Source organism: Zeugodacus cucurbitae, chromosome 6 (genome assembly GCF_028554725.1).
Source record: "Zeugodacus cucurbitae isolate PBARC_wt_2022May chromosome 6, idZeuCucr1.2, whole genome shotgun sequence".
Classification (NCBI taxonomy): domain Eukaryota; kingdom Metazoa; phylum Arthropoda; class Insecta; order Diptera; family Tephritidae; genus Zeugodacus; species Zeugodacus cucurbitae.
Window position 1 is genome coordinate 4,175,031 of NC_071671.1, and position 20,915 is coordinate 4,195,945.

Here is a 20,915-nt window from a genome sequence, read left to right on the forward strand (position 1 = left end):
CATATGCTTTGCTTCTCAGAACAACTCGTTTTGAATATGCAGCGAGCAAAAAACGCAAAGAACAGTTGAGAAAGACCACAAGAGCACGCAATTTGTGGTCTCAAACAATAGTTCTTTGTCGTTTGCTGATTATTCAAGAAACACAAGTTCTATATGAGTATGAGCTGAGCTCAACATGTGCAAGGGATTCTTCAGATAAACTCGTATGTGTGCATCTTCACATGTTAATCTATTGCTGGTGTCTCACATAGCGGCTTTGTGACAAACAACAGTATGCCTTTTATCTAGATTTTCAACCTGTATAGAATGTTTTGGCATTTGCGTTCAGAGAAAGTGAAATTCCAATGTGAAATGTGTGGTGATAATCGGACAACTGAGATGTTAGATTAGAGGATATAGTGATGCTGGTGCTGATGTGAATTGGAAAATGAAGTGCAGATGTGAACTTTTCCGGTTAATGAGAATGTCATATGTTAGAAGGACTATATTTATAACATTGGAGAGGCTTACGAGCCTTATATTTGTAAACTCTAGAGGACATGAAGTATACATATATTATTATTTCTAGCATTTTTTGGTGTTCATCTTGAAAGTTCGTTTCGATATAAAATTTATACGAGAGAAATGTAAATAAATGTTGGGTAGTCCCATGCAGATATCTTCAAAGGTATCTGGAACAATATTATGTCGAAACTACTGCTTATAAGCTCACGAAAGATAGGTAGACAAAATACATAAGAGTGGAAGTACTGAAATATTAGTTCCAATACAAAATTCATACAAAAGAAAGAAGAAATGTTCTATAGACCCCATCTAGCTTTCATAAAAATCTCTATAGTACAACCATTTCAAAACTACCTGCTTTCGAGGTCCTGTAGTTTAAACAGACGGATTATAAAAGACGTGGAAACACTGGAATCGTCTTAAGATTCGGAATATATATATATCAAGTCCAATAACTCAACCATTGCATACAAACAGATCGATGAATCTATAAAACTATTTCTTGTTTCTTCACGAATGCTCTCATTTATGTACCTCTCAGATCTTACGAGCTCCGTCACTTCAACTCATACCTTGTTAAGCTACAAAAGTCACTTGAATCCATCACTGCTCAGTGTGAAGTGGATTTTGAGGCTGTTCGCCTACACTTAACCTATAATTACATACAGACGGTCGTATGTGGCACTTGAGGTGGCCACATTTGGGGCAGGTGTCAAAACAATTTGGCACAAAAGAGACAAGCTACATAAATTTAGGTGAAACAGAAATTAAGCAAGACCAAGCAAATAACTCAAAATGTAAACCAGCATATAAAAACATACTCGTACTACACAAATGGACTGAAATGCAAAAACCTGTAAGCATAAAGCGAAATCATACAAATGAACTGTCTACCAAGCAGCAGATGAAGGCAATAAAAAAGTGAGGTTAACGATTGGTGCTTACACGCGGCAGTCTCACAGCTCCTTGAAAATTTTTATATTTAGCGCTTTCCTGTTACTTCGTCCAAAGTGTTGGTTATATAATTATAGGCAACACCTTGAATACGTGTAAGGTGTCATGATATGTGTGGCAACAAAGCCGACAAAAGATTTTTTTCTTCAATACGCATAGCTGTCAGTGGCAAGCAAAGATTTTTTAATTTTTTTTTGTAATTTTTTTTGTGAAAGAGTTTCGAAAAATGCGCTTTGAGTTGCGAGTTCAAATGTGTGTGTGTGTGAGTGCTACAAATACAGCTAATTTACCGACAAGGCGCCAACATTAATTGCAGGTTATTATAGCGCAGGTGAAACAGAAAAACAACAATAACTAACAAAAGAGTAGCATCTCACTGCTAAAAAAATGTTTACAACAAGTGGGATGCAAAAACAAAAACATGAAGAAAACAGGATCAGCTCGGTTGAGATGTTCAGTTGTTATAGTTGTAAAAATCGTAATTGTTGTTATTCCAAAATACATTTTAATTATAGCTTTTGACCTACCTACAAATGTAATAAACAACCTTGCTTCATAGCACACAACAAGTGCCTAGGGTAGGTCAGCTTGAGGAAAAAATAAGGTGTAAATTTTGGTTGATTCTTCAGCGTCTAACAAAACAAGTTGTTGTTGTTGTATAAAAATTTTCAAGAACACTTCCTCGATTTTATTGTTATTTTATTTAAATTGTTGCACTATTTCAGCATTGCCGAAGCGTCGTTGGCTGCCATTTAACGCCGCATGACATGGCACCTTACTCGCTGCGGAGGAGCGTATGTAGGGCATTTGACGCAGGGCACCTAACCGAACAGCGGGTGTGCTACGCCACAGGTGAATATTGTATTTGTATAGTTGTTGTTGTATTTACAGAATTTTTGGAAACAACAACTATTTTTGTCTTCGTTCTAAAGGGAAATGTAAACTCATCATTTAGGGGCGTTAACGCAATTTCTCAAACTGAACGCACCGACTGACTACCATACTCGTTGTATGTTAAGCAGGAAAGAGTCGTGTTTACCGCGCACATAATAAGCAGTTATATTACAGTTAAAGCAACAATCAATTACATTAAGTATCAGTGCGTGCGTATGTAAGTCATTGGAACCTGCATAACGGAAGCCAAGTAGTGTAAAAGAAAGTGAACCGATGTTATAATTGCTCCCCTTATGTATGTGCAACACTTGCTGCGCAGCAGGATGTGGCACCTTACACCTACACACGTTGCAAGCGACGGGTTTTCACACTCCTTTGGCGTTATTTTCTTCACATGCGGCATGAAAATCTTACACTTTGGTACAAGTGCAGCTGTAATTTTGATTTTTTTTGAGATGATTAGCTGCAAATTTCCTTAAAGGAAGAAATCAATTTGATTGTTGTAGTAATTATAGGGAGATTTCAGGGTTTAAGAATGTTGAGGTTATTTTTTCAATTAATTGACTGAAGATAGTGAGATCTTTGGTCGCTGAAGAGCTGAGTTTGACGCACTTTTGGTTATGGTAGCCTTTGATATTGAGGCAAGATATGAATTATTTTCATCCTCCATCATGTTCTTCTATTTTTTCGATCTTCTCATTCAGTGCAATATGCAATTTTGGTAAATGTATCGGTAATTTTGTTATTAGCATCCCTAGTTGAATCTTCAAACCCTAGTTTAGATCTAACCTTCTTATAGCCATGTCAGAAAAATATGTCTCAGAAAGGTCAACCAATCGCCTATTCAATCAAACTCATCTGGTCGAGATATTTCAATATACCACACATCGGATTCTGGAATAAGGGGCCCTCCATAAATTACGTCACACCCTGAAGGGGGGGGAGGGTATCATTCAGAAGTGACATTGTGTGACAAGGGGCAGGGGGGGTCAAAAGCTTTGTGACATCACATTTCAAAATTTAGGACAATATCGCTCTGCTGCGCTCCTGGGTGCTAGACGACTGGCTGCTCTGTACCACGCCGATCACGCAGCAGCATAATTAAGTATCTATTATTTCTAGACTAGTCATTCGTTGTCTCTGTACTTTAATATTTCACTAAATGTTGATTTTATTAAAGATTATTCAATAAATATAAGAATAAATAAAATAACCTGTTTTTTTATGATAAATGCATACAATTGGAAAAGGAGGGGGGAGGGGTTAAAAAGTCCTTAAATTCGTGTGACGTAATTTATGGATGGCCCCTAATGGTACAAGCAATACTTGATAAAATTAATCGAAAAAGGTCCCTTATTACCACTTAAGCAACAGTTCTTCAAGATCTAAAGGCCATAATTACCACCAAACAAAGATTTAATCCCCAATTCTGCTGCTTCCCACTTCAAAAAAAGCAACGAAAGACCTCCAACTTGCGTGTCAATGCCAGCGATAAGCCTCCACACGAAGTAACGCATACGAGCGTGCGGCCAGAACTTTCAGTGCCAATTTCTATCATCATATTTCAGTACATGCCATGTCAGAAAGCATTAATTTATGCATATGACAATGCCAACAGCGTTGAAATTGTATTGAAGTTGGATTTTAAAACGAAATGTTTGCTGTGTTTATATCAGTTTACAAGCTTAAGTGGCGCGCGTGTGCAGCGCATGTGGTGGCAGGCCGGCAAACAAAGCTTACATAAGCAAATAAATACAATAAATATAAGAGTGCAATAGTACTAGAAGGCTTGGCGAGTGCCCAATCGAAGGCCATTAAAAACACGCTTGCCTGCTGATCTGTATCGAAGTCTTCAAAAAAAAAGAAACGAGAAATATATCAAAATGCATAAAAATGTGTTGCTCAAGCTACAGGCTTGCACCCATTTTACACATATTCAATCATTTAAATGTCACTTGCATTAGACAGCAAGCGACTCACCACATTCAGCTTGCCAAACGCTAATGGAAAACCCTTCCTATATATTGCCTACTGTAAGCATTTTTTATGCGCTCGTTTATTTACATACTTGTTGTTGTTGTAAATATTATTTGTGTTGTTGTTATTGTACGTTTCATCGTTTTTTCGCCGCACTTACACTAATTACAATATCAAATATTTGAACTTTTTAATTTAGATTGATGACATAAATTTGTCTGCCCGCGAAATCCGACAAATGGAAATGCCACGACAAACATTGTCGTTTGCTTTTGTCGCTTTCAATGCTTATACTACATAAGCGTTTGTAAGCACAATTTCGAATGTGTTTTGTCTTTTTATGGGTTCTCCACACCCTTTGCCATGGTCTTGCTGCGCTCAAATGTGTATTAGTCATGTGGAAAAATATGATGAATGACTTTGGTAGCATTTCAAATTTTTACAATCATCAAAAGACAACAACCACAGCAGTATTAACAAATGTTTCTATGGGTTGGGGGTGTTGGAAATTGAATTCAAGCGAGCGACAAGCGTATGTCAGCGGTGACGTAAAGCGGAAACAATCATAGAAGTATGAAGAAAATATTTCATACATAAGTGAGTAAGCGAAAGAGCAGCACATGAAAGCAGAAAAGGTCTGTTTGCAACAAAAGCTTAAAGTTTATGAATATTTAAACGGAAATCAAAAGACCATGAGTTGTTAAAAAATATATTTTTTGGTTATGTGATGAATTTTGTGACTCATGTGAGTAATCTCGACTCCATTGGTAAGCTAATTTCGGAAACAGTTGCTGAAATAATTTAGTACAATCGCTTATGCTGTTGTATATAGCATGTGTTTTGAGTTGAGATTGTTTTGTTGGACAGTTAAAGGTGATCTGTAGCACTTTAAATAAATCTAAGAGGATCTAAAAACACTGTTATGAATTCTAGATAATTCAATCGATAATAACTTCATAAAATACAATCTGAAAATATATTGCAGAGCCGATTATGATGAGAGAGTAGACCTAAGTCAGTACAAAGTTTGGAAATACTTCCTATGTTCTAAAAGCAGAACTCCAGAAAAATAGATTCTGGTGATTTGGCCTCCTCTGCTTTAATCGGATATCATTCTCATAAGCTGAAGAAATGTTGAAAGCTAAAAATCTGTCATGGAGATCCAGTTTAAAAACTATGAAACAGCTTATCGCTGGAACTCAAGATCTGATCTGATCTGAAAGAAAGACAGGTATTTTAAAAAATATATCTTCGAAATTTATATCATCTAGATGTTGAATCCAGGTTCTGCTTAAAATTCTTCTGCTTCCTGTCAATTGAAATGTTCTAAAAGTTATAAACCCTCTTCGATTGGCTGATGGGTGTTATGAAACCCTATTTCATGTAAGAAATATAACTATATAACTGAAAAGTTTTAAATTTGCTCATAATATGAATTTAGAACACGTCTTCTACGGTTAAAGCTTTCTAATTTCCATGGATTTCATGAATTTTTTTAGTTTTATAAGCTTATTGTGAATAATTTTGAGGTTAGGTGCATTACGAAATAACAACGTCGGTTCTGAACGTCTTAAAATCATATAATTTTTAGTCAGAAATAAGAACTAAATTTTACTGCTCTGCTTTGCCTAAAATTTTACTTGCCTCCAACTACATTACAGAAATAATCAAGAAATAATCCAAATAATTAAGAAATAGAAAGATAAAAAGAAGAAAGATTGTAACAAATATCTAATAATATCGTATTTCGCTTATCAGCTCCTTTCATTTGCACTTAAGCCATTCTTCGAAATAAAAGAAGCCTATAATTTAATCCTCTCCTTGCAGCCTGTAATAGTCTCATTTCTTGCATATACCATTGATGCGCCAACGAAAACAACTCAAAAGCAGGTGCCTTAACGCTAATACGATGTGACAGCGACGAAGTCCTGCTACCAAACAAAAGAAACAACCGAAAATTGAATAAATAAAATGCCACTACAACTAATCAGCTCATATAATTTCATATATGCAATCGAAGATTGACCCACATTAAGGATTTGTAGGAGTATACAACAACAAAAATAAAAGAATTCAATCAATTTGGGTAACAAATTTCCAGCACTAATGAGCAACAAATTCCAACAAAATGTCAAGACAAAGCATATAAGAAGGACACAAACACAAAAAAAAACAAAAATAAATAAGTTGATAATATAACTAATGCATTATAATGCGGTAGTGAATCCAACATTATATAAATACATATGTATAAGCAAGAGATAGAAGCAAAAGTCATAACAAAAGCGAGTCAGCGCAGCGCAGTAGTGTGTTTAGCGTAGCGAGAAAAGTGAATTTATTCAAGTAAAATGACAATTGTAGGATTTTACTCTTTGTATGTGTGTGTGGAGTGTCCTTTCCTCACAGCATCAGCTGCTTATAAAATTGAATTGACATGCAGTTGGGTAAGTACAAATGTGTACAGGTAAAGCAATCATATTTTTATTTGGTACCAACGGTTTTGGCTACCTTACACATCATGAAGGCATCCCTTATTTATATTATTTTTATATTTCTCACAACAACAGCTATCAGTAAGGAGCCAGGAAAGTTACTGCTGATCACATATGCGTGGTCCTTAGCTGCCGAAAACCACGAGATGTATACAAATTATATGCCATAAGAAGTATACGAAAGGATAAGAGCGAATAAGTAGCAGTGGTGGAGAAGACATACTAACTATGTTAACTCACAATGAAGGCATATATATATGTAGGGACTTTATATCCCCCACCAAATCCACTGACCATGTTGATAACGTCGAGCGGAGGCGGATATCTAATAATAATCTGTAGGAGTGGCCAACCACAAATACTCTGCAGTGGCTAAACTAATGATGACACACATTTCATAACGAAATATATGAAGGAAAAATATAATAAAAGTATGCAAAGAAAGTACTGTAAAGAAAGTAAGGTAGTGAGTTTTGAGTTTAAGGGAAGAAGAAATGAGTGTAGCTGTGCGCTGCAGCTTCGTTTTATGTCTGCTCTTAACCACGAACAGCCACTACAGTTGATAGCTCTATAGTATGTAAGTACATTTGTATTTCTATATAAATTTACAGTTATGCGCGTGTGGTGCTGTAACGTGACGTCCAGTCACGCTTCATATTGAATACGTTTTATTAGCAGTGAATATCTACTAACACATAAACACTTATAAAGACACTAACTGAACTTACTTAAGCACTTTGGTATACTTTCTTAAGGATGTGCTGCCATAGAGGACACAAACACACACACATACTATTTATTTTCTTATTAGCAGCATGTATTTACTCCTCTTGCTACATTGACTGCCTTCCTCAGCTACTAGTTGTCGTAGTCCCTGTACTTATGTGCTTTTACTAAATATGTTAGTGTTGTTCTTGCTACGCTTTCGGTTATTTTGGACACAAATAACAAATAGACCTGGGACAACCACAGCTGCCTCAACACAAGCTTTTGCCTGTGTTTATTTGCTAAGATTCTTCCTTCTTCCTGTGGCTGGCCAATAAAATGTATAATATATGAGCATAAATGTGTGGCACATTCACTGCTTCGTCTACAACAAACATATCATTTCATTAAGTTGTTATCCTGTTTATAAAATTATGAGTGCTTAGTGTGTAAATTGGTGTTTTTATTAGTGGTACATGAGTGTTTTCTTTGGTCAGAACTCAGAGTTGGTTAAAGAAAAACTTGACGCTTGATTTTCTTGCCAATTGTAAATCTAATTAGATTGTCTTAGAATTAGTAAATAGTTATATTATAATTAGATAGGGTTAACAATGATCACTGAAGAAATCAAGTCATGTGTAAAGTAAACAAGTTGAAGAAAAGCACTCGCTAGATGTCGCTGTGGAAGATAACTTAAAAACATCCTTATACACGAGAAATTTCTGTAGACTTCATAAAAAATATTGCCTGGGATTGCAAGAGGCTTCCATTTCTGACACCTCATGGCACCAGAATTTGCAAAAGTGTTCGTGGAAGAGAGTCTTCAAACCATTATCTCAGTATTTCAGCGCTTTGATGGAACTGTTATCAATATACAAAGTTTAAATTAATAAAAATTTATGAAAAATGCATCAAAATAGAAAACTTGAATTTCGATATATTTTATGGATTCTTTTTTCAAATGTTGAGCCTAATCTTATGACTAATTTCAGCTTAGAATTTTAATATTTTCAGGAAAATAGTATATTCTTCAACATTTAATGACTGAAGAGTTTATAAAAAGTTTAATTTTTCGAAAAAAATACTTTCCGTGGTGTGCTATTGCCTACCAAGAAACGACTAGGCTATTAAGACTGCAGTTACTAGTAAAATTCATAATTCCAACATATATGAAGTGCACTTAGCTTCGGCAGACATCTGAACTACCTTTCCACAGACTGTTTACCAGCTAAACAAACTTCTGATATCAAAAGTCTACCAGTTCAATGGTAATCCAAACTTCTGATACAAAATTATTTCCCAAAAGCCTACATTATCTTGTGAACCTGTATATAATTTCAACGCTCATCCGGTTTTTGTAAGCAGCTTACTTTTGTTACGTAATTAGGCAAAGTTTATAAGTATTTGTCATGTTTACCCCCCAACAATAATCCCACAGATATTCAGCAGCACATTACGAAAAGCCCCCACAGCTAGTTGCATGTCAACTAATTGTCCGGGATTTGAAAAACTAAGTACTCGCATGCATGCGCTTTTGAAGCTGTCGAAAAATGTCGCTACACGCTTTGACAATTGAGAGAAAATCGAAACGAGCTATGTATCTGACTGGCAAACGCTAAGCACCGCAGTAGTCAAAGCAAGGCACATTTAGGAAAACCGCGACATTCTGAAATGATTATGCACATGAAATGCTGAATTGTTTAAATATCCCAACAATGCGCGAGGCATGTGTGCATATAAACCGTTATGTATGATTTTCGGGTATTTAACGGGATGATGGATTACATTGCTGACTTTTGGGCCACTAAGCAATGGCCAACAGCGCAAGCACAACGCAAAGGGGATTGACTGGAATTAACAACATACAACAACTATTGTATATGTTGTTGTTGTTCACGCGCATAATTTACGTAATCGCCGCGCATAACATTTTCGTCATTGTGCTGTCACTATTTGTCAAATCAGTCAGTCAGCGCGTTAGTTGTGATAGTTCGTGGCAATTGGTTACAACTATGTCTGTCTGTGTTTGTGCTCAAATTTCATGTCAACATGTGTTTGTGTGTGCGTTTGACAGCAATTGCACTTGAAGCTGTTAACAATCTCCAAACGTGTTGCTCGTTGTTGTTGTAATCATAATAATTGTATGTCGCTGTTGGTGCTGTCATTGACGACAGATTATTACGATTTCGCTTTGGGCTTGACTCGAAGGGGGGGAAATGTGGCAACAGCATCAGTCAGCAAGCAGCATTAAATGGAATGGAAGCGTTCTCAACATTACATACATATAAACAGAAGTAAGTATATTATTATTGAGCGCGGCGTGCGTTTGTAGCATATGCCACAATGTTCTAGTTATGATTTAAGTGCTCTATGCTCATTTTATGTGGCGGCCCTTATGATACTCATTGCAATTAATACCAATTTGTTGATAATTGTTCATCACAAAAATAAAATATTTAGAACAAAGCCGTGAACATATGTTGTGGCTAACTGTGTCAGTGATGACTACTCCATCATAACAGCACATAATGATGTGACGCCCAAATTTGGTGCGCTAATAAATGATTTGGTTAATGTGACTGCTGTTGCCTTTGTCACAATTGAACTGAATTATAGTTTATGTTGTTTAACTATATTTTTAGACACTTGCAACATATTGCAGTGGGTATAATAGTTTTGTCTATATAAGCAAAACATATTACATTTTTAAGAGGGATTACTATCAAAATAGGTCCCAAAATTTATCCTATATGAGGACACAATCTTGCCATAAAGTTATATTATAGCTGGCTTTCTTAAAATAACATGAGAGATCCAAACAAAACTTATCGTGAACTGACTGAAATCGGTTTACATTTCCTAGGCAACAGAGTCCAAATAATATATAATATTCAGTGATCCTCCTCAGTAAAAAAATTTATTTCCCAGATGAGAGGTGAAATATCTTAATAAACCTAATCAAATTTGCTCTACAAAGCTTTGAAAGATCTCTCATCAATAAGCCTGTAACAACACAAAAGAAATTCTAACTTCCGGTTCCACATTTCCCTTCTTATTTCTCTTCTTCCTTTACTTTTACTATTTTTTAGAGTATTTTCTATTCGGTTCCGCCCGAAATTGTCTCCACCCCACATATTTACCATATATTTAGCAATTCCCTTTAATTTTGTGCTTTTTCACACTCTCCACACTCCACATATGTAATAAGCCATTCGTTTCGCTAGTCACTTTATTACAATACACACTCACTCATTCATACAGTACTCTATTCATTAGCTGAATATTTCGTTTGTACTGATTGACTTTTACTGCTTTTACTAATTAGTGTAAATTGTACTAAATTTTTGCTACGTTGCATGACACAATTACTACTCTGTGATAAGCACATACACTGTGTACTACGTGTCATTCAATTAGCTGTCATGTTTTGCTTATTCTTCAGGGACGACATCTAGTGACCTCTTTATGCATTAAACATCACTCCAATAATTATTGCGAAAGTCCAATAAGAATTTTGCTGCATTCTTACATAACTACCTCACTCAAATTGTTTCTAATTAGATGTTTGTGATGCTTTGAGGTCACAAGAATAGGAAATATTACATTTCACTAATAAGAAATTAGGTCAAAAAAGTAAAAAATTTAAAGAGACTGAGCAGAAATTTCATTTGAGATGTTATATTGCAATATTCTCATAAAATTTTGTTTTAAATCTAAAAATTATGATATACATATCATCCGCTCTTTCATAAAATTAGAATGTTTAAATTTCCTGACTATCAATTTCCCACAATTATTTTTCTAAGTTTTGAAAGTATACTTTGCAATAAGTATATTTGTATGCATATATACAAACACCCGCAGACTTTCAACCCAAAGTTGACAAGTACTTTTCAAATTTTCCCACAATTTTCTGATTATCCAAAATGCACGTAGTTAGACAATTATTCAATTTTCACCAACCAAAACTGAATGTGAGTTTTCAAATTCAAGCGATTACGTTGAAATTACATAAGTTGTGTATCGAAGTTACGTGCGGTTAATGTTGGTTGATGAAATCTATACAAGTGTTGATGGAAAAATTATGTGAACGGGAGTAAATTTGATTTAATTTTTTTTTGGCTTGAGATTTTATGACAGCTGGTAAGAATAGAATTTCGTTTGAATAGTATTTAAATAAGTATAAATATTTGAAATTATTAAAGTAATTTTTCCTTAACAATATTTTAAACTAAATATCTTTATAAAATTTCTTAAATACATCTGTACATCTTTTTAAAAATATTGTGAATAATTTTTGAATCTGAATGGCTAATAAATTAAAGTGATATACACATATAAACTAATACCTTATGATTATATTATACAATGTAAATCAATATTTTTTACAAAAAAAAATCTCTGCTGAATTACAGTGGAACTTCCGTAACTCGAACTTCTATAAGTCGAAGATCTCCATTACTCGAACTTTTGCATTGGCAATAGCGTTTAGAAATCAAATTTCATACAAATTTCCTTCCATAAATCAAACTTTTCGACCAGGACATAATACAAAATTTAAAATTTTACTAACGAAGCAGTATTTTAAAAAATTCCCTATATATCGTATGAGGCGAACAAAAAAAATGTGATTTTACATTTAAGGATTGCAAAAATCATATAACAAAGACAACAAAGGATACAGACGTCGAGAGCCAAACAATAGCAAACTGCTACAAACAAAATTACAGAATATATGTTCTAACGAATGTTTATAAAACTTTATGCGTAGTTAAAAACTAAAAATTTGCTTAAATCTATATTTTACAGCTTTTCGAAAAATTTTATGTTTTAATGAAAAATTCTATAACTTAAAGAGTCTCTAACTCGAATTTTTTTTGTGGAGTATGGTGATTCGAGTTAGAGAAGTTCCACTGTATTTATAATTTTAAATATTATATAAATCTTCAAATTCACTTACCTTGCTACTCTTTTATGTGACTTTATAAGAACGGTTCGCTTATGGAAAAAAATGTTCCAATACCTTCGATGAACAATATGACAATAGTTCTGACTTTCCTGTAAAATATGAGAAATTATTTTTTTTGTAAATATAATAATAACAAATAAATTTTAGTAAATACTCACCTCACGTTTTACCAAAATCCCGCTGCTTCATTAACTCATACTCGTACAATTTGATATCAATCAAGAGATGCACTGATTTTGCTTTGCACACTTTTCTCATTTGCTCATTAATGTTTGTATCATGAAATTTTAACTAACTGTACTAATAAACACGAACTTTACTGTTTTACTACATCTGCTTTATGCTAAAAATGAGTGATGAGTGCAAATACTTCACATATGTAAATGCAAGTGTTTGCTCTTTGCTTTTCTTGTACCGTTACTTGCGCCGAAATATCAAACATGTGTTGAAGCTCGTTATGTAATCTCTTACCCTTGAAATTATTTGCGAATATGAAGTTCATGCTTAAATTCTGCAACTGCTCTCATATGCACACTCTCTTCTTCCATTTCGCGCTCTTAAAACGAGTTTATTGCTTGGTTACTATTGTTATAATTGGAAAGGAGCAGGTTGAGCGGATTGCGCAGACTTCGAATTTCCGCGTATACATATGTATGTATGTAAGAAGCACATAGAAAATTCTAGAACATCGACGCACTAAACTGTAAATGACAAATGTGCTGGTGAATATGAGTGCATAATGAGACATACATACATACATATATACATACCAATACCAGACAACTGAGGTGGAGCAGGACTCATATTTAAATACATACACACTTGATCCGTATATAAGCGCACCACATGGAACTGCAAGCCTCTGCAATAGGAATCATTAGAAAGCTTATATGTACATATGTATTTACAATTGTAATGTATGTATATAAGGCTTACCCGTAATTTGTGTTATGATATTCCAAACTTTTATCATGGTTTAATATTCAATAAATAGTTAAAAATCACTGCAGTTCTCAACTATTTTCTTAACACTTTCAATAATTACTGAAAAAACACACCACTTAAAAAAGTTGTATTGCTCTAACAAATATCACTTCCTTTCACCAGCACGTTAGAATTTTACTGAATAGAAAACCAAATGAGTCCGGAGAAACGGTAGCTGCATTTACTACTGGAAACATTTCCGATTCCAGGAATTCATTTCGAAAACTCTAAATATCTAATACCCCTTAATTATCATATCCCTTAATAGTAGTAACTTCAATATCCACAAGTTCATTTCCGTTTCCTATGATCTCTTCTTAAGCTAATGCTCTTGCTTGTGCTTTTTCTCTCTCTCTCTTTTATTGATGCTCAAATCAATGCAGCTTTCTTTGTGTGTGTATACAGAGCAACGCAGACTGATTAGCGCACTTGCTGAGCGGATGTAGCTGGAGTACTTGAGAAAGGGGAAACGGAAATGCATGAATTTGGTTTGAAAATATTGGAAATCGGTTAACTGTTTATAACTAAGCATTTAAGGGAAATTGCGAATAATTTTTGAGAGTCAGAGAGTCATGAGAGCTAGCACAGTGCGCTGACAGCTTGCATATATTACGGATTATAGCTGCATAACCAGAGGTTGGTAGTCTTTTTAAAGTGAAGGAGTGCAATTTCAATCGGATTAAAATATTTTTACATATAAAGTTGAAAAGTGCAATACTTTATGGAAATTTATATATAAAATTTAGAAATAACTAGCTAAAAGTGTTAAATAAATGTTGTGTTTAAGATAAATGAGAAATTCCTACAAAAACTTGAATGAAATGGACTAGAGCAATGTAGTCTTTATTCGAGTTAGTTTGCATATACATATACAGTGGTGGCGTTTAAATTAAGATCGGTTATAAACGATCTGCAGCAGAGTAAAATAAAAGATGCAATAATGAATCTTCACAATTTTCAATTGTGGGATCTCGTATTTTAAAGAAATAACTAGCTATATAAATGGATTTTCTAAGGGGTCGTCATCTGGCATGCAAAGGTGAGCTTTCTATCATATTTGCGACATGCAAAGGACTTTAATAAAAGACATCAGTTATGCTAAGTTGTATATAGATCCTTCTATGACCTTTTTGGCCGAATAATATTGAGGCGCACATAAACAAGGGAATGGGAAGCATCGCCAAAATCGCTAGTAACGGTATATTATAAATATTTTCGAATAAAAATAAATTTTATGAAAACCTTTAAATTTTTTTCAGCTGTGTATTAATTCAAAGGCCATCACTGCATCTATGATAACTTAGAGAGGGCTGGAATAAATACTGCTGGTAAGTGTTTTCTATGAAGATAGTTTTCTATAATTTTTAATGCAGTTGCTCTAGTTGGTTTCCAAAACTAATAACTGTTTAGAAAATATTTTAAACAAATTTTATACTCCAAACATATTAATATAGTTTCTAAGTATACGAAATAAGTGTGTATAATTTTCTAGCTTAGTTATATTTCAATCTTTTCCACATTTTACAAATAATAATTACAAAATTCTTTCACTTGGAGCACATACTTCTTACTTTTCTGACTTATTATCTCATTTAGTTGAATGAACCGAGCCGGTAGCCACACCCCATGAGGCAGAAGTAGCTAAATTCACACAAACATAGTATGTAGATACACTTAATACAACACTAGTAGATATTTTAAAATTCTTAAAAAACCATTTACATACAACTGCAAGCATATTTAGAAATTTATTCAAAAATAAGCAAAATAATTTTCTGCACGCACTCAACCAAAAAGCGTTAATTACACTTGATTACGGCTGGTGAGTGAGTGAGTGAATGACTCACACATGCGATGGCTTAGAACCAAATAGAAATAGGGTTAAAGCATATAAATCAAAAATAATCAAAAAAAAAAAATGAAAAAATTGGCAGCTACAATAGGAGAATACAAATGCTTAAGGCAACAATATTTATGAATTTACACACATGCTTACAAATTTACGCGCTGTCGGCTTCAGCACTTTGATGTAGCCACGCAGAGACACACCTCAGCTCAGTAGCTGGCATAGTAAATAAAATAGAAAAAATTGGAAAATTCATGTGACTATCAGCAAAAGTAAAAGAACAACAACAACAACAACAATACAACCAATAATTAGCGGTTATTACTTTTACGCGCAATTATCTAATATTTTCGGATATAAACCAAGTTGTAGAACGCCTTTAGAAAGTTTGAACTACATAAAAAGTAAAATAAAATTGTGGAAAATAGACGCAATCACACGCTTGCGCAGCAACACTTCAGAGTTTATTGGCAGCGAATTGAACGGATGTTCCATGTTGTAGACTTTCTAATTGAGCGCAAACAAATTTGGTGTTTTTAGAGAAGGCGCGTCTAATAGATTCTTAGTTAATCACTCGTTATTTTGCATTTATTTTTAGTAAATTGCGTTTAAAATGGGACCACCTTGGTTGCGTGCTGTTGGAGGTTATGGAAAAAAGAGCTTTTTATTGTTGTGAAGCTTTGTGGACCACTTCGGACAGAAATCTGCTTATAGTCTTCTTTTTTGAACTATTGACCTTCTACTTTCTGAATCTAACACTGTTTGTAAATCTGTCATTCTTTTATAAGAAAGCTTTTGTTGTTGTGAAGCTTTTTTGAGCCACTTCGGACAGAAATATGCTTATACTCTCCCTTTTTTTTTAAACTAAATTTAAAACATGTTGGACTCTCGTCTTAATGCTGGTGAAGCTAATGATCTTCAAGTACACCTGACAACAGCAATATCATTATTTCGAAAGCTTTGTACCAAGAATTTTTCCATAGAAAATATTTTTTAAGTAATTTTGTCACTCAATTAACGTACCCTATATGCCACATGCAACATGCCACCACATCTGACAAACCACCAACAAATTTTGCAATTTCAACACTTTCTACAAAATTTTGTTGTGGCACGGCATTTTTGTAATTTTTTCAAACCAGAAGCCTTGCATCCCTTTCAAAAAAATTTTACTTTTGCTGCCACAAATATATACGGTGCACTCACTCTCACTTTTGACACTTTCCCTGCATTTTCATTTGACAACTAGTATTGTTGTTGCGATTTGTTTGCACTGCTCTTGTTGTTGCTGCTGCTGTTGTTATTTCCCAACTAATTAGTATTGCTTTGTCAGCATGTTGGCACATGATGAGAAGACGAACGAAATTTTACACTAATTGTTTGCACCAACGTTTTTGTATATTAATTGCCTAGCACGTAGCTTCCTAGCCTTCTTCGTGGCTGTGCCGCATAACAGTGGTGCATGTGATGTGGCAAAGTTGCATGCCACCGCCACTTCCATGACACCGTCACACATCAAATGCCAAATGGCAGCAGCGTTGGTATGTGGTGGCAGGTTGCCAATTTGGTGGCGCAAAATTAATGCAGCGCAGTTGGCGAAATTTAACGTTAAATTTTCTGGTCTGACTGCGGCAATTTGTGTAATCGAATGCAAATACATAGACAATGAGGCGTCTAGCGTGTCTAATGTCTATAGCCGATATGTTGGAGAAAGCATGACCTGATGGGAATGTGTTTCTTATTGTCATACTGTTGAAGCGATCTCTTAATTATTTCCGTATTTTGCTTTGATTGAATTTTTTTTAAATAATTGTGGGAAACTTTCAGGGGCAGAAGACTTAAAAATTGTTATAATTAGTTCCTTGTTAATAATTTCTTCAAGTGAGTCAACGGTTTTCTCTACAGGGTTGCATTTCTAAGCTATTAACTGTGCACAAATGAGTTGAAAATTGCCAAGGAATCAAAAGAAGCGCAATTAGAGTGTGGTAGACTCAACTAATTACTATGAAAGTTCAGCACTATTAATCGTGTGTCGTCGGTAATAGAGTGTTCGCATATGTGAACTTAATTTAATACCGAATATTTGTTTTATTTTAGAAAAATGAACAGAAGAACGTCTATACTGCATACTTTGAGATTAATCCAAACACACTTCATCATTTTTTGTCTTTTGAGTTTCTAGGCTATGTATAAAGCGCTACAGAGCTCGTATATGGCAATACTATACATATTTGAAAGGTCTTGACAACACCTACAAATCGACGCTAAAAACCTTCTAGACCGAATCTACGCCGGCACTATGCTGCTGAAACGGAATGAACTCCACCCATTTTTGAAACGGATGGTGACTGGCGACGAAAAATGGATGAAATACGACAATATCAAGCGAAAACGTTCGTGGTCGAAGGCCGGAGAATCGTCTCAAACAGTGGCCAATCCGGGATTGACGGCCAAGAGGATTTTGCTGTGTATTTGGTGGGATTGGAAGTGAATATTCCACTATGAGCTGCTCCCATCTGGCCAGACGATTAATTGTACTATCTACTGGACAACTTGACCGCTTGAAACAAGCGATCGACCAGAAGCGTCCAGAATTGACCAACAGGAAGGGTGTAGTGTTCTACCAGGACAACGCCAGACCAAACACTTCGTTGATGACTCGTCAAAAGCTACGGGAGCTCGGATGGGAGGTTTTATCGTATCCACCATATAGCCAAGTGATTACCACCTGTTCCTGTCAATGGCGAACGCCCTTGATGGTGTAAAGTTGAACTCAAAAGAGGCTTGTGAAAAATGGTTGTCCGAGTTCCTCAGCTAAAAGTTTAGTTAACAAATCATAAACATTACTCAAACTGTTTTGGACAGATAGTTTCTAGTAAAGAATTAGTGCGAATAGAAAAACATGGTGAAAATTATTTTTAAGCAACTTCCTAAAGCAGTTTATTTCATATCCCTCAGGAAACTTTGTGAAATATTCATAAAACTGTCTCCTTTCCTGTTCATAGGCAAAAAATAATTATTTTTGTCTGATACTCTTCATGTGGTTTTGATTCTTCCATATCGCCAAGCAACAATATTTCAGCGAAAAGCGACTCACATGCGACTTATTTATTTATCAAGACAGAGACATGCAAGTATGGATGCCACGAGAGTATACTTGACACTTTTGCGACGAAAGCACAACGCCGAAATGGAATTATGATGAAGTTCATATGCTCCACAGAATATACAGTCATATGTAGACATGTTTGAGTATTTATGTATAACTCCCTCCTGTAGCACCCCACCCAAAATAACAAGAGCCGCACGCGTTGACAATACCCATTTCATGTACGTGCAGTTGAGAGCTTGCGGTTTTCGTTGACAAATTTTGGGTAGAGAAATGGAAAAGTCAAAGCTTCTAGGGGGTCTGAGTGTTGTGTGAGCATGAAAACAATATGTTTACTCCTACATATATCCACACACAAGTACATTTGTACAAAAATCATCGCACATGTTGATTGGCATTTAAAAAACAAGTGATGATATAAATCATTTTCAGCAGCGCGTACTCTCCCGGCAGCCAGGGAGTTCGACGGCGAAAAACCACCAACGAAAACAGCAATGATGACACATACATATGAGACGCGCAGCGAAGCTGTTGATGCTTTTGGTGATGGCTGTTGATGTTGTCATATGAGTAGCGTAACTGTTGTTGTTGTTGTTGTTGTTGTTGTTGTTATTGTAATTGTTGCTGCTACTGGATTCAAGTAGCATGTAGCTGCTGCGGCTGCAAGTGCGGGTGTCAATTGCATATTGTGTCAAAAGTGTCAAAAATGTCAAATTTCGTGAATAACTAAGTGAAATGGCTATGCGAGTGAGCGTGTGAGTGACAAAGTGTTGAAAGGGGAGCACTCACTGGTGGCTTAGTAAATGCCAAAACAGTAAATTGTGCGCTACAGTAGTTTGTTTTGAGTTGAAAAACATGAAAATTGAAATATGTTTAATAACCTATAATCTCCAGTAAATCTTACATTTCACTAGTGGACCTCCACTTATACTTTCTACAAATAAAATCTGTACTTTCACAGCAGCTTCGCATGTTTTGAAAATATGAAATTCTTCGCTCACTTACTACCCTATCAATTAACACCACACTCCACTCCAATGTACTCCACTTATGTATTTTAATTATAGAAGCGTGGCTGTACTTCAGTGCAGGACTTCGTTTCTTCTATTTATTATCGCTTATCTGCTACACATTAATTTGTAGATACATGTTTTTGTATGTTTGAAATTCGATCGCTATACGTTGCATACCCCGCTGAGTCTTTACACGTATTTACATGTGTATTCAAAAATCCACATATTTATTACTCATACACTTTATCTCTCCATATCCTTATCCGTCAACAAGTCATTTATCGCATAGCCGTAGATTAGAACTGTCGAAATTGTGACATTTTCGTAGTGTCACATGTAATAAAACGAAATTAAGTATTTTTGTGGCATCGTGGAGATCAGGGAGGTCTCATATGCTCTAATTTAAATGAAGTTGTAATAGAATTGTGTTTTACAGTTATGAAGAAAAGTGAGGTTAGAAGATTATCATGAAAAATAATCACTTTACGATTGAAGAAAATAATTAATTTTCTTCTGATATCGATAAAGCTAGTCGCAGATAGATAATATTTACTCCTTAGATCATTTTCGGTCAGTTATACTCCGAATTCTCCGAGTATTACATTTGATTCATATGTCTGGAGAAGTATTTGAACCCTGTCTGAGATCAAAACTTAAAACACAAACAGTTTATTTATCAAAGTAAGGTTTTCTTGTTTTAAGAAGAATATTTGATTAATGTTTTGGTTCCTGGTCTTTCTTATAGACATAATTTCTGGAACCAATAGTTCATTCCGAGATTGTATTTCTCTTTCCCGAAAATTTCAATACAATATAATTTCTCATTTTTCGACTGAATATATTTTAGAGTATACTCTTTTATGGGCATGTGTTTATTTCGAACCTCTACTTCCACTATATCCGGAAGAACTCAGTACTGTTGACTTCTAATTAAGATTTATCTGGTGTTTCGAAATTAAAAGACATGAGAAATAATTGAGCTTAGAAATTCATTTCCAAATCATGAGACAAGGTTTAAAGCAAATATTTGATTTTGAGGATGTCCAAGAAGAGCATCAAAACTTTTCTTATAAAAAAAGTTCATCGGAAAGTTGCTTCTCAGCTTATACTAAGACTCTCGAAGCAAACTATTTAGCCCGCATCATCTTCGTCAACTTTCTCTAATCTCACACTCCCTTAACCTCAATTGAGCTAAAGTATGATTGGAATGTCATCAACTAGCACATTATCGTATCAAACGTAGAACTTATGAAAGCGACACTTTCTCTAGTCTTAAATAACTAAATCAGGAACAACCAAGATCACCAGCATTTGAATCCAACGGAAATTTGCACAGGTGGGAAAATAAACCGGTGACACAAATCGCACATAGCCGCACCTATTAGAAAGGCATTCGAGGGTCTGTCTGCTGAACTATTGAACACGAATTGAGTGTGGCTAAGCAATACTGCGCGAAAGAGAAATGAAT

The 20,915-nt window shown here is 34.9% G+C and overlaps 1 long non-coding RNA gene across 1 annotated transcript in view; it reads left to right on the forward strand.

The window, feature by feature from the left end:
• The first annotated feature begins 11,403 nt into the window (after positions 1–11,403).
• The window catches only part of LOC128922722 (uncharacterized), a 259,697-nt gene continuing 250,185 nt past the window's right edge, over positions 11,404–20,915 (forward strand). Inside the window, exons 1-3 of the long non-coding RNA XR_008471912.1 lie at positions 11,404–11,669; positions 13,863–14,677; positions 14,739–14,807. This is a non-coding gene — a long non-coding RNA (uncharacterized LOC128922722). The remainder of the gene's footprint in view (positions 11,670–13,862; positions 14,678–14,738; positions 14,808–20,915) is intronic.